General features: G+C 46.7%; 1 protein-coding gene across 1 annotated transcript in view; it reads right to left on the bottom strand.

The window, feature by feature from the left end:
• Maml3 (mastermind like transcriptional coactivator 3) overlaps positions 1–13,321 on the bottom strand; it is a 417,562-nt gene that overhangs the window by 356,927 nt on the left and 47,314 nt on the right. The gene's annotated exons all lie outside the window — the stretch shown is intronic.

The following is a 13,321-nucleotide window of genomic DNA, read 5'->3' as shown; positions in this document are numbered from 1 at the left end:
CTGGCTGAGCTGAGGTCCTTTGTGGCCACCCAACCCTTATGACTGACAGTTATCCCAATCACCTCCTACCGCAAAGCAACTTTTACAGCGTTTATATCTCCAACTGAAACCAAAGATCTGATCTGCCTACCAGAGTCGAGGACGCAAATCTCTCAAACTCTCCTGGGGGCAAGAGGGGAATGGAGGCTGGAGCCGGGAGAGGAGACTAGGCAAACTTGCTTTCTCCACCCACTCACTCTCATCCCTAAAGTAGAGTAAAATAAGCTGGGAGGCCGGGTAAGGCCTGTTAACCCAGAAGCCTGCCTCCAATTAATGTGATATTGCTCCTTTAAAACCCTGTACCAGAACGGCCGGGCTGCTGCTGATCCCAAGGCTGCGGCACGGTAATTGTCACTTAGCCACTTAACTCCCCGCAGCCCGGCTCACACGCTCCTTGTGGTTTATCTCTCAGCCAATTACTGCTGTCATTTGCGTTTCAATGTGTGGAATCAGAGGCCAGGCCCGGGAATACAGCACAAGAGAAACCCCCTTGGGGGACAGGAGCCTACTAGGACCTAGTGGCTGATGGGGTGAGACACAAACAACCCACCAGGGTGGGAGTGGCCGAGGGGCTTCCTCAAAGGGGAGGCCCACTCCGGCCGGCCTGGCTGTGGTCCCTTTCGGGCCTCTTCATTGGGGCAACCGAGAAGACGAAACATCTCGCTTAAAACATCGCGTCGGTTCCAAATAATGATGGCGATATTTAAAAAGCAACAGAAATTTAGCTGTAGAGCGATTGTGGACAGGAGGCAAGGTAATGTACAGAAGCCGGTCACAATGAACGATTACTAAGTCAGGACAAGCAAGAGAGACAGAAGTCAAAACAGAGAACCCTCATTTTAGGCCACACTGCTCTTTCAAGCAACGAGGGTGGGGGTGGGGGGATGGGGTCAGGTAGTGGCGGGATGGGGGTTGGGGGAGGGGGGCACTTATCCCTTTGCTAGCTCCGCCCTAAAATCCCTGGGAACTTGGGAGCCTCCTCAGCTAGCCCTGAGTGGACACACCAGAGCTTGCTTTTGTGGTCTCTTGGATTTTAGGTCGGTAGCAAGTCTCTGCCTTTTAAAAGAAGACATGTAGGCTTGGCACAGTACCATCTCGATCCCCTCACTAGGCTGACTGAGGCTGGAGGATCCTGAGTTACAGGCCAGCCTGGGATACATAAGAAGGAGGTCTCAAAGCCTGCCCTGTCCTTCCCCCAAAACATTCCTTAAAGGCACAGCCAGGTATGAGATGAACCAGAAAAGAAAACAACCACCATTTATGACTCCTCCTGTGGAGAGTCAGGTTTGGCAAAGATGCCCTCCCTTGAAGGGTGAATGGAAGTGGATCTCAGCTTCTTAGGGTTTGGTTTTCTCTGCCTCCCACACAAAGGCAAAATTTCCTGCACTGTATTATAGTTTTTATTCCTAAAGTTTAAAACCATTCCTGTCTACCCAAGCAACTTTCTAGCTGAAGTGAATTAACTTAGCCGGGGGTCTTCATTTGGAAGTGGATCTAGCTGAGGGATACACACACACACACACACACACACACACACACACACACCCTGACCACACAAGGTAGAGAAAGAAAAGAAGCAGAGAAGAAAGCTGTGGGAAGGCAGCTCCCGCAGGACACCGTAGGACTACTGTGACGGCAGCGGACCAGCCAGGAGGGGTAGGGAGCCAGCTTCAGTCTGTGAGCCAGGAGGCTATAAGAAGCAAGCTCCCTCTGACATTCCATCCTCCACAACTCCAGCAACCACAGGAGGAGGGCCTAAGCCGGAAGAGACCTGTTCTAGCTGGATCTATCTCCGCCTGTCTCTAGGTTGAAAATAAAACTCTGAACTTCTCTGCCAATGAGCTCTGCCAGGCCCGATGACGTCCCGGCACGTCAGTTCTATTTGCAGGCAAGGTCCCTGTGCACCAGGTGAGGAGGAGTCTGGGCAGAGGACTCTGGGATGGTGGGCCTGACTTCCCACAGTGCACAGACGAGATCTGAAAAGAGCTGCCGGGGTGCTAGTAATTGCACACGTCAGCGAGAGCTGTGCAAAGGAGAGTGGGCTCAGAGAGAGCTAATTGCTATCCTCGGGCTATGTGCTCCTTGTTGAATACCAGAGCGGGAAATCTGATCTGTGCAAAGCAAAGGAAAATCACCAGTAAAATAAAACAAGGAGGTAGCCTGCCCACGCTGGCCACAGACTCCCATTTGTCCTCCCTCATCTACCGTCATCCTTATTATTAAGAAAATCTATAAATCTGGAACTCCTGGATTTCTTTCTCTTTCCTGTCACTGGGGAACAACTGAGCACAGAGACTGGTTCCTCAGATAATGGTGGCCCCAAATGAAGCTCCTAAGGACCCCGAGAGTCTAACTTTCTCCTCCTTTCCATGTCTGTTTGCAAGGATTTATAATCGTTGTCATCACCATCACTATTGTCTAAGCAGAACCACCATTTGAACCTCTCCTTCCTTGCTTTCTCCCACTTCCTCGGTCAGTGTCTTAGCTCATTAATTCCTGGCTCCCTGGATCCTGAAGTGTGCGATAAGCTGCTCTTTTTCTTTTGTCTCAAGGCCAAAAAGACTTTCTGGAGAGGCAAGCTCCACAAGTCCGGCCCTCCGGGCCGTGAGTAACAGCTCAGAGGAGCTTTGGCAGCCTGCCACCGATAGCCAAGAACACAGAGCCGTCCAATCAGCAGCACGAATCCCTGCCTACTGCGACACGGGGGCAGCCTTTCTTCAGCTTGGCTGCTGACACCCAAGGATCTGAGTTGCCTCCGCCTGTGATCCTGCCTCCTCAAAGGACCTCACAGTGTACCGACCTTGGGCTCATCCTTCTGCGGTGGTTCCGTCAGATTCAGTTTAATCATGGGAAGAGCTTTAGCTCCTCCCACTTCACACTCCACGCATTTTCTGCTTCCCCCTGTCTTGACAGAGCAAAAATCAATGACTCTGCCACTGTGGGTTATCCAGGGTGATAGCAAGGCACTGTCTTGGATCTCAGTGCCTCCCCACAGACCTGCACACCCCAAACTGGAAACGATGTCTTCTTTCTAAAGAGACCTTTCTAAAGAGACTGATGGTCCACCAATCCTCCAGGCTGGGCTCCTGTGCCCTCCTCATCTCCCATCTCTAAAAGCAAAAGCTTTTTTGCATTTTATTTCACTCACATTTCTCAAATCCAGCTCACAGCACCCTGAGATGAGGGCACAGCCCCTTAGCTCAGCCCCAAGCCCTCCTCTGTGTCTCTTACCCAACACCAGGCGAGAGCTAACACTAATTCCCCACTTGTTCCAAGCCTTCAGCGTGGAATCTGAAAGCTGTTCCCTTCCACTATCGCCAAGCTCAGTCCTGCCTGCATCAATCTCCTGCTCCACTAGGAATCTCCCATGCCCTGCTCAGTCTCCATTATCCCTCATACCACTTCACCCAGCTAAACCCATGGCTTTGCTCAAGAGCTCCCCAACTGCATGGTGGGCTCCGTGATGCTCTTCCTGGCTCCTGGAACTCTTAAGACACATCTCTGTCATTGCACTGAGCTCCTATGGATTGTGTCCACTCTCAGAACCTAGTGACACACCGTGGACACCTGTTACATATGGGAGCTCTCAGCATTTGGGATATTGGATTTGGACTTTCAGATTACTGGCTAATGCCATCTGTTTCTTACCATGGGGCAATCAGTCAATATCTGAGTCTCAATTAGATCCATTTGGGAGTTATCTATTTAAAAAGAGCAGACGTCCAGACACCAAAGACGATACCTATGTAACATATTTTGTCTGGCAACTTCGGTGCTTTGGGGTACTTAACATGATGAAGACAATGACGGTGACAATGACGTCAACCATGACAGGAAGCAGGAGATGATTAGGCATCCGTTTATTCTCTGAGGCTGTGGAACTGCTTAAAACAGCACCGAATGAGTCACACAGCAAGACAGCTCACTTATCTTAAAATCTGAACTAACCAGAATCCAGCTTGGATCCTCCTCAATCAGCCATGCTTCTGAGAAGACAGTGTATGTTCCAGAAACTGTGTGCGCATGCCCGAGCGCGCGTGCGCATGCCACACAGGAGCTTCTTCAATTGAGAATTCGTGGAGTTGTATAGTCAGTCTGCCTTCGCAATACTTTTTCCTGTTTTAAGTCTTGAAGGAGAGAGGAATTGGTTCAATGGATAAAGAACTTGTGGGGCAAGCTTGAGAACTAAAGATTAGATCCCCAGCACCTGGGTAAATGTTGGGGGAAGGCACGGTGGCCCACCTATAATCCCAGCATGCAGGATTACCTGGAACAAGATGACTAGCTAGACTGGTCAAATCGATGAGCTCTAGGTTCAACTGAGAGACCCTGCCACAGTATATAAAGTAGTCAAAGTCAAACCTGTGTTCTCATTCCCCAAGAACAAAAATAGCAGAAGGGCAGAGTAGAAATGTGCTCCAAAAGACCAACATGAACTTGGGAGAAGTATTAATCATGGGTAAAAAGAGGACAGAGGCAAACGTTAAAGGAATACAGAGGCAGCACACAGAGAGGCATTTCACATTTAGAACAACAGAGCTCCCGAATCTCACACCCGAGTGATGACGGCAGCACATGCCATGACAGGTAGACTTTCCCCACAGTGATGGCTGAGATAACAGGAGAGAGGCAGAGCATCCGCACTACTGTCTGCTTGAAAGGGATGTCTTGAGTAGCTTGAGAACCATTCATATCAAGGAAGCTTTATGAGAAAGTCACCAAAGCATCCCTTGTCTATGGAGTTGGTAGAAACCAGAGACACCTGAGAAATGAACCACCACTTAGCTTGATCCAAGGTGGAACTGGAGCATCTGCAAGCTACAGGCCTGGCCCACCAGGAGTGTGCAGCCTAAAGCCACTTGATGCTCACGGGAATACATCTGGGTATGCATTTTATTTTACTGCATGGAGAAACAAGAAGCTACCAAAGGGAACATGGCCTCCTCTTCATCCAGGAAAGCCACAAATGGCCTAAGATGATGGTTAAGCTGCTGAGAGAGCAGGAGATGAAAGCATTTCCAGGCAGCTCCAGGTGGAAATAATTTCCTGTTGGTAAACAGAGTCTCATGTAGCCCAGGCTAACCTGAAACTTGCTTTATAGCCAAAGATAACCTTAAACTTCTGCCTGTACCTCACAAGCCCTGGAAACTGCAGGCAAGCCTGTTTTTATGAAGTGCTGAGGACTGGACCTTGCAAATGCTAGGTCTGCACTTTATCGACTGTGCTACACCCCAGCCCTTCTTTGTTCTGGACAGCCCAGTCCCTGTCACTCTCCATCTCTCTCTCCCTGAACCTTCCATCCCTTTATCTCAGGTCTCTCAGTTGTACAGAAGCAGCTTCAATGAGGGTGAGGGTGAAAGCCAGTTTTCTTCACTCTATGACAGTCACATAGCTGCCATTTCCCCTGGGCAACCAAGAAAAATACAAGGAAGGGGACCGCAGGGGACATCACTTAATTGTTCAGCAAAGATGGGGGAACTGGAATGAAAGGAAGGAGAAGGGTGTTGAGTACAGGAAGGGGAAAACTCCCAAGAATGATATCTCAAGAAAGAATATAATACAGGAAAAGAGTGAAGGGCTAGCAGAAGAGAGAAAGAAAAAGGTTAATCCTTTAACTGATATGGAAGGTGAAGATAAGAAAGTGATGGGACAAAACCAGACATTCCATGGCTGCTACTGGCATTCACTGTTCCTCCTGCAGACAAGATGGAACTAAACACATTTCACAAGATGGGGAATGCACAAGACTACAATCTTTTCAACGTTGTATCTCCAACTGGCTGCTGCTGACTGCTATGGCTTTTTGTCACCAGGTCTGTGTTAAGAGATTGATCTGGTAAATAACTTGTTTAAAGTAACAAAATTCCAAATCTTCCACACTCCCCCCGCCCCAACAACAAAGTAAAAATAAATATCAATAAATTCTATATGTACTAACTTTGTGGTAGTTTGAATGGAAATGGCCTTCATGAAGTCAGAGGGAACTGCACTGTTTGAAAGGATTGGGAGGTGTGACCTTAAGGTAGGTGTGGTCTTCTTGGAGGAAGTGTGTCACTGGGGATTGGGTTTGGGGGTTTCAGAGGCTCAAGCCATGCCTAGTGGCACTCTCTCTTCCCTGATGCCTGCCCATCCCCATATAGAACTCTTAGCTACCTCTCTAGCCCATGCCTGCACGTTGCCATGCTTCCTACCATGATGATAAATGGACTAAACCTCTGAACTGTAAGCCAGCCCCAATTAAATGGTTGTTTTTGTAAGAGCTCCGTGGTCTTGGTGGCTCTTCCCAGCAACAGAAAACTAAGACAAGCATTTATTATGAGCTTGATCCTGAGAGTTTTTAAAGCTCATATTTTCAAAACTGAGGTAAATTCTATTTTGCACATATAAAGTGGGTCAATTTGTACTGAGGTAATATTTTGATGGAGAGTATTTATGGTGCACTCAAAAATATCTGCAGATAAGCCAAAGGTTTACTTAGCGCTATAGAAATCTGAGTTTGAATCCTGTGTTATATACAAGCAGTCAGCCGTGTACAGATCTCTTGCTCTGTTGAATGGAGAACTGAGTTTCCTTGTTAGGAAGATTTAATGAGAGATCAGATGTCAAATGGTTAGTAGAATTTGGCATGTGGCCATTAAGCCATCATCCAGTCAGTGCACGAACTAAGCATCTACTATGTGCCTGGTTTCATCCAAGGCACAGGCCTGCAGGCAGCTCAACAATAGAAAAGGGAACTGAGGTCTCTCCCTTCTCTTCATCCTTCATATGCCATCCCCAGGAACTAGCAAGGCTTCTGCAAGCCTGCCACTAAAACCAAGTACACTTGAACTACGGACATGGGACTAATTTTCCAAACACCATATTTGCAAAATCTCAATGTAGCCTGAAACAAGGTGTGGTGGTTGGAATATGCTTGGCCCAGGGAATGGCAATATTAGGAGGTGTGGCTTGTTGATGTAGGTGTGGCTTTGTTGAAGGAAGGGTGTCACTGTGGGCAATGAGAACCTCCTCCTAGCCACGTGGGAGCCGGTCTTGTCCTAGCAGCCTTCAGATGAAGATGTAGAACTCTCAGTTTCTTCAGCACCCATGCTTGCCTGGACGACGACGATGGACTGAACCTCGAACCCTGTAAGCGAGCCCCAACTAAATGTTGTCCTTATAAGAGTTGCCTTGGTCATGGTATCTGTTCACAGCAGTAAAACCCTGACTAAGATCTAAGGGTTCTATCTTCAAGTGAGCTCTAGATTGTAGCCCAGAGGTCTGAGCACAAGCCCTGTGGCTGCCATACTTAACAGGCAATTCACCTGAGAACCAGAAAGAAGAGGTCTGGAGAGACCCAGGGCCAGTACAGACAGCCAATGAACTCAAGAGACAGGCACTGATGCTGCTTTTGGCTCTTAAAACAAGAAAGGCGATTTGGGGAAAGCTTGGGTGGGGGTGGGGAGGCAGTGGGGGAGGGGAGCTGAGGCTCTACTCAGAGGAAGCTCCCAAATGAACTGCTCCATTGTTTCTGGAACTCTCTGAGTCATTTTCACTTTTCCTCCTCATTCCATCCCTGCCCCCCTCTGGTGTCTTATGTGTTCGGATGGGACACAATGGAGTCTTTGTTTACAAAACTCTACTGTGAAGTAAAACCAGATATTAGGACAAGAATAAGTGCGTAAAATAGGGACAGGAAGACTGAGAGAAACGCAGATTTCCTATACTTCCTTATCTACAACATTTCACTTAATAGAAATGACAAACGTTTTGTTTGCCAACAACAAAAATTACATGTTTATAAAATTAGCTATATCCAAGTCAGAAGCATGCTTGATCCACAGGTATACATGCACAACTCAAAACTAAAACATTTTTTTTGTTTGTTTGCAAGGCTGAAACACAATCCTGAATCCTTTATTTTTCTTCCTGACACAACCAAGCACCATAACTCTCAAGGAAGAAACTTTCTCTTCAGTGGGCGAGGCACTAGGGGATTATGGGAAGCCAGAAGCACTGTGTAGCACAAATATCCTCAGCTTTGAAGCCCAACCTTATTCATGTGCCACTATCTACCATCAAGAAGGGTTTTAAATGTCACCAGACCTCATTAACCTCACCTGAAAGCCTGGTTTTCACAAGAAAAAAGGATATAAGGAGAGGCTACAGGACCAGCTGTCTTCCAAACACCCTCTCTGCATCCTCACAAGATTTAATTTCCCCCCATTTTTACCATAGCTCTCTCTACCCATTGTCCTCCAGCCGGCTTTCAGCCACTTATCAGCAACCCTTCTGAACCATCTATGGCCTACTGTTAGAAGTATCTCTCAAAACTTACAAAGATGATGACAATACGCTCTGACTTAAATCTTGCTTATGGTAATCATATTCAAAACAAACCTGTAATCGGAACAAAGTCCCACATGCCGCCCCTACCAACCCATCTGTCCAGGTTCACCCATCCCTATCCCTAAGTGACCATGGTCCCCCATGCTCCAGGATTGTTTCTGGAACACATCAGATGCTCTGGCACACTAACTTTTACTGTTCCCCCTGATGGGTGCCCCACCCACCCACACACACCATTCCTCCCATCTGCAGAGACTCTTGTTCCCTTCAAGGCTAGCTCAAGTTCTACTTCCTCCATGAAAAGTCTCCTGGTTTCCCAGGATGACTAAGGGAGGCTAGACTTGTACACCGGTACTGCCTTTCTCTAGGTCACTACTGACCTATGTGTCCAAAGTCTCATTTAAAAGTTCCTGTAAAAATCAAAATCAAGTCACGTACTTTTCATTATTCTGAAAGCATAGATGGAATTATCACAGCAAGCCCGAATCTGGGGAGGCAAATAGCTTAGTTTCCGACATATGAGGCTCACCCATGATCTGAGGGGTTCCAAAGAGCTAGGTGGCCCTGCCTCTTGGCTCTGTCGGACACAACACATGCAGCTTGTCTCACAGACCCAGTTTGGCTCCTACTCCACATTTGCTGCTGTCCTTGGTGGTCCTTCCACAATCCTAGCATCTCCACCAGGCTAGAGATTTCACTACAACTGAGGCTGCAGCTTTGCCAGTGGCCTCTCCCAATGCCCCCCCTCAGGTACTCTCCAGGACCTTTTCAACCCTGCAGCTTTTCTGTAGCCCACAAACATCATGTGGGAGAGTTACACATATCATCAAGTTCTGCTGCCGGCTGGAGATGCAGGCTTGTCTCCCCTGACCACAGCTTCTGTGTGCTGACCCTGAGAAAATATTCTCAGATTTCAACGCAATAATGCTGGTCTCTTATAAACCTCGGCTGATTTCTGAGCCCCGGGAGACCAGCATCCATTGTTCTAGCAAAGCCAAGGTTTCACTTCCACAGGCTTAATAGAAAATATCACACAACTGACTAGTCTAGAGGGGGGATCTTTGCTTCTCAGTGAAACGGCTCCATAAGCTAGGCCTCCATGGTCTGTGTTTTTCAAACACTTCTATCTTCTAAGATCCCACAGAACAACCCATGAAGCTACAAGCACTCGATGGCTTTTCCAGAGCAAGGTTCAAAACAGTTCCATAGTCCTCCCCCAAATAATACGGTCAGGTTCACCTCAACAGCATACCCTCTAGTTCTAATGTCTGTCTTAGTCTGATTTCTGTAGCTGGGATAAAATACTGACTACAGCCAACTTATGGGAGGAAAGGATTATTTAGTTACAGGTTATAGTCCATCACTCAGGAAAGTCGGGGCAGAATTTAAAGCAGAAACCATGGAACCATGCTGCTTATTGGCTTGCTTTTTCTGGCTTGCTCAACTACCTTTCTTATAAAAGCCCAGGCCCAGCTGCCTAGGGATGGTCCTCCCCGCAGTGGCCTGGGCCATCCTACATTAAATAGCAGTCAGGGAAACGCCTCACAGACATGCCCATAGGCTAATTCTGGAACCGAGGTTCCTTCCTCCCAGGTGTGTCAAGTGGACAACCAAGATTAGCCATTGCAATGTAATACAACAAATCTTTGATATTTACCAAGTTCTTGGCCCCCCCCCTTACCCTTCTCCCTCTTGCTCCGGCCCCATCTACCAATTTCTCATATTGTTTGTTTAAGACAAGATCTTGATGTATTAACCAGGCAGGCCCGAAACAGATGGAAGATTCTCCTCCCTCAACTTTATACATTCTAGGGTTATCGCTGTCTACCATCCTACCCTAATTCTACCACAACTGTAAAGTTGGGAAGCTAGGGATCTAGAGAGATTTCATATCACTCTTGTACTGGTTTTGTATTGCTGCCACAACAAAAATGACATAGACCAAGCAGATTAAATAACAGTAAGTAATATTCTTCTAATTCTAGAAGCTGGAACCCAATATGAAAGTGACAACAGGGTGAGTTTCACCTAGAACTCCATGGCTTGCAGATGGCTGTGTGTCTTCTGGTCATCTTCCTTGGGCCTCTTCCTTCATTTACTAGGGTACCAGTCATATCAACTAGGTCCCCACCTATACTCCATTTAGCCCTACTACCTTATTAAAGTCCTCTTTCCAAATACAGTTACAATCTAGGACCGAGCCTCAATATAAATGTCTGAAGCCCAAGGTTCAGACCATCACAACTCCAGAAACTGCCCATCTAGTTTTGACAGGCCTAGAGTCTGCACCCAGCTTCCTCCCATTTCTCAAAAGTCACCTACTGTGGTCTATGGTATTTCACGGTGTCATCGCTGTGTCCCTAGAAAATGGCCTTGTGCAATCACCCATGACAAAGGTAGTGGGAGGGAATGTTAGCAAAGGCAAGAAGGGATGCCGAAGCTGTACAAATTCAGGATAAAACTCAGAGAAACAGACTAAACAGACTAGCAAGGCAGGGGATACAGCTCCTACCCAAACCCATCCTTCCAGAGTCAATGCCTGCCCACCCCCAGTGATGCCAGTTTCCTGATCCCAGGAGGAAACTCCTCCAACCTCCTCTCCCATAGAAGAAGGACTAACCCTCCCACTTCTACCAGAAGTCATGGGGGGGGGGGCACAACTCAGTCACATGCATTTTATAAAGTATAAAGAAATATAAACGGATCATTTTCCCCCATCATTGTATCTTGCAAGCCAAAATTTTCAAAAACCTCTTTGGAGTGTTATAGAGGTTATAAACACAATTAATAAAGATTTTCTGATTAGTCAGAATACGGCAGATCCAAAAAGCGAGACATGAGTCTGTCTTTCTTGCAGATAATGCAGCTAAGTAGCTTGTATTTATAAAGGAAAAGCTTTCAACTATATTGGATTTTCTTTCTTTTTTTTTTTTAAGAACAATAATTTACAGTGGTTGCTAGCAGAGAATTGTTAGGTGCATTTTTTTTTCTAAAATGGGTATTTGTGTACTGAAAATCCTAATTGGAACTCTTGCATTGTTGCTGTTTATATATGGGTTTGTTTGGGTACTGAAGGAAGAGCCGAGAGTCCTTTGTGCATAAAGACATCTTTCATACAAAATTAAACTAGCATTCTGGAGATGTGGTTTTATATAAAGCATTAAGATATTTTCAAGTACTTTTGGGTTTGAGGTGTATGAGTGTGTATTGTGCAGGTGTTCATGTGTGTGTGTGTCTGTGTGATATGTGTATGTGCAGGTGTGTATTGCAGAGGGGTGTGTATGTGTGTGTGTGTGTGCAGGTGTTTCTGTGTGTGTCTGTGTAATATGTGTACATATGAGCAGGTATGTGTATATGTGCAGGTATGTGTGTGTGCATGTGCAGGTGTGTGTTAAAGGTGTGTGTGTGTCTGTCTGTGCATGAGTGTGTGGGTGTATCTGTGCATGGGAGGGTTAGAGAACAGCCTAGTGTATCTTTCCTCTGTGTGTGTGTGTGTGTGTGTGTGTGTGTGTGTGTGTGTCTGTGCATGAGTGTGTCGGTGTATCTGTGCATGGGAGGGTTAGAGAACAGCCTAGAGTGTCTTTGCTGTGGGTGTGGGTGTGTCTGTGCATGAGTGTGTCGGTGTATCTGTGAGTGGGAGGGTTAGAAAACAGCCTCCTCGGGCACCATTTATTTTGCTTTTTGAGAAGAGTCCTTCACTCGGTCCTGGGGTTTGCCAGTGCAGCTAGGCTAGGACCAAAGCTCAGGAACATACCTGTCACTCCCTCCGCAGCACTGGGACGACAGATGCTCACCACCATGCTTGGTCCATCTCTGACCCGGGCCCTCATGCTTGCAGAGGCAACTGTTTACTGACTCTTGTTTTCTCAGCCACTTGAGTGATGTTTTGGAAGATATGAAAAACCCAACTCATCCCCCTGTCTCTACAACAGCAGCACTGAAGTTCCTTGGGAAGAGATAGCCTGCGTCACCCTTTGCCAGTCCACTACTAGGTCACCTTGCTAAGCTGTGTGAGAGGACCAAGTCTTTCCAGCTAGCACAGCTGAGAAGGTAAAAATTCTGCTTCAAAACCACATTCCCAGCCTCCCCGGAGCAGAAACCACATTTGATTTACAGGATAGGCCTGACATATCAGTCTGGAAATGGTTCAAGGGAGAATATGTCTCCATTATCCTCCTGCATAAATATAGCACACACTGTAGTCGAACCATCGGGCCAGGAATCTTTTCAAATGGTGGTGCACTTTATTTTAAAATGTTATTTGGGGTGTGTGTGTGTGTGTGTGTTATGTTTATTTGTGAGTATGTTTGATGTGTATGTGAGAATGTATACCGTGGCACACATTTGGAGGTCAGAGGACCACTTTGTAGAGCCAGTTCTCATCTTTCATGTTTACATAGGTCCCAGGGATCAAAATCATGTCTTTAGTCTTGTGTGGCAAGTGCTTCACACGTGGGACCATCTCTGGCTCGTGGTGGTATACTTCTTATTTCTTTGCTTTCTATTTTTCTTTTTCCCTTTTCTTTCTTACTTACTTACTTATCTTATGTACTGTGTACCCCTGACTATCAAGACCAGACTGGCCTGGAACTCATAGAACTTCAACTACATCTGCCTCTGCTCCGGTGAACTGGGATTCAAGGTTTATCGGACACACCCTGTACCAAGGCACCTCTCTGACCCATGACGGTTCTCTTTTGACACTAAGCACTGATAATAGTCCTTTTTAAGGAGGCCTTAGGTGAAGAGTAAAGCCAGCTGTATAAAATGCCCCACACACTAACCAACCACCGAATTTAAAACCACATACACTTTTCTCCCTAAAGTTCCCAAGTAGGGGTAGAAGACCTAGAATAAAGAGGAAATGATAGCTAATCGTTTAGCCAGAATCCTCTGCTTAGCTGGAATTTGTTCCAGGGTCCTTGTCCTGAAGGCCCTTAACTGATCATATAAA

This window comes from Mus caroli, unplaced genomic scaffold, assembly GCF_978045245.1.
Source record: "Mus caroli unplaced genomic scaffold, Mus_caroli_1 scaffold_3, whole genome shotgun sequence".
NCBI classification, from domain to species: Eukaryota; Metazoa; Chordata; class Mammalia; order Rodentia; family Muridae; genus Mus; species Mus caroli.
This window is presented reverse-complemented; position numbering and strand designations above follow the sequence as displayed.